At 33.1% G+C, this 4,921-nt stretch overlaps 2 long non-coding RNA genes across 2 annotated transcripts; one reads left to right on the top strand and one right to left on the bottom strand.

Annotated features, from left to right (window-relative positions):
- Nucleotides 1-962: 962 nt before the first annotated feature.
- Nucleotides 963-3,160, top strand: LOC148284108 (uncharacterized). The gene is made up of 3 exons (XR_015825403.1): nt 963-1,429; nt 1,944-2,124; nt 2,679-3,160. It is a non-coding gene; the product is annotated as an uncharacterized LOC148284108 (long non-coding RNA).
- A 363-nt stretch (nt 3,161-3,523) lies between these two features.
- Nucleotides 3,524-4,693, bottom strand: LOC148284107 (uncharacterized). The gene is made up of 2 exons (XR_015825402.1): nt 4,384-4,693; nt 3,524-4,132 (listed from the first exon to the last, which is right to left on the bottom strand). It is a non-coding gene; the product is annotated as an uncharacterized LOC148284107 (long non-coding RNA).
- Between the last annotated feature and the right edge of the window lie 228 nt (nt 4,694-4,921).

The raw sequence follows: 4,921 nt of genomic DNA, 5'->3' as shown, positions 1-4,921 counted from the left end.
GTGATTTCGCATTTTTGTAAATATGTTTTAAGCCTTAGAGCAGATCTCGTGTGTAAAGTCCATCATGAGATAATCAAATTGCTCTATTACTTGGTATTCAGACTGTAATTTTAGTATCAATTGAGCTATTACTCCTGCCTGATACAAAGTCCCCGTATTTCTTGTACGATAGTCAGCAGTATCTAGTGATAGAGTGTTGCGTGGTAAACGATCTATCTCAATTACCGCGGACTTCTTGAATTCCTATGTCCGGTGGAGAACCGTTATTCTCTTATTTTATGGTCCCTACTGTCCCGGACTAACTTACTATTTACCGGGCAGTAAAGACATGTATAATTGTATAATACAGTACACGCCGGACGAGAAGACTGCTTTCCAGTGAAACTTGCACGTATTACAATGAGTATATTATGCACTGCCGGTTGCTGGATGCAATGCGAATACTAATTTGTAGACTATAAATGCAATTTTCCATAATGTTCTAATTCATTTTATTTTTTTTTAGTCTTTTAAGTTTTTAAATTCAAGACATTCGAAACATTGATCGATTGGTACCCCTATAATATTTTACCTATAAAACAAATGTAGTTATGGTATTTGAAAGGACAAATGTAAATAATGATTGTCTTGAACAAGTAGAAAAATTTCTGTATCTGGGAAGCATGTTTTAAAGAGATGGAAGAGTAAAAAAATATGTTTAAAAAGAGAGTGATTGCTGGAAATAAAATGAACGGTGTATTAAGCTCAGTAATTGATAATAAAAAATATGGCGATCGAAGCTAGACTGGCAGTGCACAACGGGGTTTTAATCCCAACACTCAAGTGAAACAGGGAACTGGTAGAGGAAGGATGAAAGCAGAGTGAATGTGGTCGAAATGCGGTCGCTAAGACAAATGTGTTGGAAATCAATGTACTCGAATGGCATGGTTACGAATTATGAAATCAGGCGAGATTGCAATAGGGAAATATCACATAGTACGAATACCGATAAAAATATGTGAAATGGATTTAGAAAAAATAATTATATTTTTATTATCAATATGGATATTGTAGAAATATGTTTTCATTCTTAATTTTTAAAATAAAAATGTTGAAAAATACGCCTTTACAAAAACGCCATATGATTGGTCGTGACGTCACAAGCCGCTTTCGTCTTCAATGCCTGTTATTTTTGCATACTGTTTGTACGGGTTGTCAATGTCGCGTGCGTTTTATAAAGGATTTTGACGTTGTGAATTATGTATTAAGTTATAAATGTAAATTATAATTACTCTACAGTGATAAAGAAATCATTCAAAATAATGGAAGACGGAATTTCAAAAGCCCAATTGGATAATTTGCCGAATGATGATGCGATTATTTTAGCGTCTTTTTTTGCTACAAATATGCAGTATAATAGTGCGAAAATTCAAGGAATCAAGGCTGCAAAGTAAGTAATTGTTATAAATATTTATAGATTTAATGTATTTATCAATTATATGTGTTGATGTTTGACATGAATCATTTGAATAGTATCTTAAACATTCCCCGAATACAAGTGTCATTCTAACCTCGTTTTGTGTTAGAAAACCAGTTGGCATTATAAATTGTTGATATATTAAACACCCTAAACTTAAAAAAACGAAGGCATGTAAATATTTAATATAAAATAATATCGATGTGTATCAATTATTATGTAAAATATTAATTAAAATATTGCTTGACAAGTCATAACCTAATTTTTGTTCCCGATGGTTAAGAACGAAGTTTATGCTATTGTATGTGTACATTTATAATCCGTGTTCTTCCTAAAATGTATGATTTGCTTTTTAAATCCATACTTATTATTAGCAATAATGTACTTGGCATCAGATAAATGTTATATTCAAGACATGAATGTTTTTAATATTTTATTTTAATCACTAGATTGATAGATACTGACGATTATATATTTTTTTACACAGGTCGTCCTGGGAAAATTATGGCAATAATGCAATTGGATACGTGCACGTTCAACGAATTGGATTAGTAAAAGCACATGTCACACCGGAGCACAAAGTACGCCAAATTCTGTTACTTTGATATGAAATGAAAGGGAGGAAATAGTGGAGTCTTGTATATGTGAAGATTGTCCAGCGGCTCAAGGTTAGTAGCAATGTAACAAAATGTTCATCATCTGACTTGTACTTTGTTTTGAGAAAGCAAGAATATAACTGTTTTATTGTAATTATTTTTGACCTGTCATAATAAGTATTCAGAAATATCTAATATATTTTTAATGGGCAACTAAAACTTTTCGGTATAAACAAGTATTTTGTCCATCATATTAACTTATTTAATCTAATATCCCAGATTAATATTTTATAATATGAAAAAAAGAAAGGTGTAAAATGGGTGCAAATAGTTCTATATTGAAAACAACAGTATTTGACGCCTTTTACAGTTTTTAAATTGCATACCAGCTTTTAAAAAGGAGTTAAAAGATTTTTAATCCATAGAATTTCAACAGTTTAGCTAAAATAAAGTAAGATAATATCAGAAAAATCCTCTTTTTGAAATATATACCTTGTATATTATAAGCAAAGTAAAAAATAATGCAACTCCCATATGAAAAAATCCATAGAATTGAACTCCATCATCATATTAAGATGGTATGACCAGTTATATAAAAGTCAGTAAAAATACTCATTTATTTTCAGGAGGTTGCAAGCACGCTGTTGTCTTTTGTCATGCCTTCATCGTCGAAGTAAGGAACCAGGAACAGGAGGGTGAGTGCTGGGACTAGAGTGAACTGTGAACTTAAATTAACCTCGGCAAATAAATGTTTGCCACAAGAGGCAAAATTATCAGTTCACAATGGAGTCCTGGCCCCGACTCTGATGTATGGGAGCGTAGAGTAGGCTGAAATGTGATCTCTCAGGCGAATGTGTACTAAAACTATGTACGATAGATGCACGAATGTCGATATCCGTACATTATGTAATGCTGTGGTAGGCATTATCGACAAAATTAAGAAAGGAGATGTGCGTTGGTTTGGATATGTAGAGCGAATGGACAGCGAAAGAACGGATAAAAATATTTACAATGTGAATGTTGATGGATGCAGAAATAAAGGAATACCGAGAAAGACATGGCATGACTAAATTCAACAAATACTTGAAGATAGACATGTCAAAAGTCATCCATGCAAAAATAATATGATGTTATGAACTATAAATACTTACGTAGAACTGTTCTGTTTCCCAAATAAATTTAATTAAAAAAATATTGTCAACGTACCCTGTTTCTTCTTTTTTATATATTCTGATTGTAATATTGTACCTTTTTTACATAACAAATAAAAGCTGGTTTTGTCAGCATTGAAATTGAATTGATTTTTTAACTACTTATTTCATTTCTCTTTTACTTGCAATCAATCACAATCGGCTGCGATGACGGTTGTTACCTCTTAAAATATCTGAGCGTGGTCCATTAAGTTGAACTCTATAGCAACAAATGCTAAGTAAAGTTTGCTGTAATGGTCAACGTGGAGTAAAAGATTCAGTTTGGATATCATTTTTTTATTTCAAGAATATGATACGGTCATAATATGTATTAAGTACTGTTTTTTTTTTTTACGCCCAAGGGGCATTTACAAAAAAACATACGAGGAAGAAGTCCAGCAGTGCTAGATCTGGACTGTAGGGAGGGTGAGGCAACCCTGTGCTTGGTCAGAAACTCCCTCACCAACAGCGTGGTGTGGCATGGCGAGGTATCGTGGTGAATCTTTCAAGAATCGGCGATGTCTGGCCTCATGGGGAAGACGTGTTTGTGCAACCTGTCAAGCACGTCCACGTAAAAAATGGCATTCACAGTCTATCCAGGGGATACGAACTCCTTGTGAGCCATACCGCGACGGTCAAAAAAGGAGATTAGCATGGATTTGACCCTTGACTTGCTCATTCTGGCTTTCTTTGGACGCGGGGAGTTGTTGGTGTGCCACTCGGTGCTCTGGTGTTTGGTCTCCGGGTTGTCACTTGTTATCACATTGTCAAGGAAATTTGGGTTTTCTTGGACACAGTTTCGAATTTCCTGGGAAATTTGCACACTTCACTTTTTCTTCATCATCTAGGACTTTTGGCACACTCATGTTATTCTCCAAATACTTTTCCAACTGTAATAAATAGAAACCCTTAAATGAATAGCAATATATTATTTATACACTTTAATAAATATCATTACAATACCGATATGATCCGAGACTCATTGGATAAATAAAAATACTCGCTATGAAGTGGAAAAGTATAATATATCGATAGCGTAGCGACAAAATGAATTTTAGGTTATACGAAATGTCAGAATTTCCGTGATCAATGACAAACTAAATACGTATAAAAACAAACGACTACTTTAAATAATACTTACATTAAAGTGATCTTCACAACAATAGATAACGGATTTGGAAGTAAACATCCTATTTTTCTTTATATCTCTCTTCATAGCGAAGCGCTATTTTCTTCGTATTGATGCATCTTTGGGCACATTTAAAAACATTTTTTCTGGCGTTGCCTTCAAAGTAATCCTGCATTTGGGTAATATACAGTATTAAAAGCCCTTTATTCCAGATATAATGCAGAAAATATAGTTGTAAAATCACTAATATATGTAAATAAACTCAGATGAAATAATACACAACAGTTTCTGCATACAAATGATACAAAAGTGACAAAACGTCAAACTTAAATGCGGCTTGTGACGTATGACGGGCGTGGCCTATGAAATGAAGTGTTTTCGCGGGAATTCAAAATGATGAATTTAAAAATATTTTTTATGCTACTAATAAGTGCAAAAAAATTTTTTTATTGACATTGAAGTATTTCATTTACCCTTATTAATTCATAATTGTAAAAAAAAAAAAACGTGATATTTCCCTATTCTGAGAGAGGTATTCTTAATAAGATTA

The sequence above is a fragment of the Micrasema longulum genome, unplaced genomic scaffold (genome assembly GCF_059751315.1).
Source record: "Micrasema longulum isolate JH-2025_06_02 unplaced genomic scaffold, ASM5975131v1 h1tg000153l, whole genome shotgun sequence".
NCBI lineage: Eukaryota > Metazoa > Arthropoda > Insecta > Trichoptera > Brachycentridae > Micrasema > Micrasema longulum.
The sequence above is the reverse complement of the archived record's forward strand: the minus strand, read 5'-3'. Positions and strand labels throughout refer to the sequence as shown.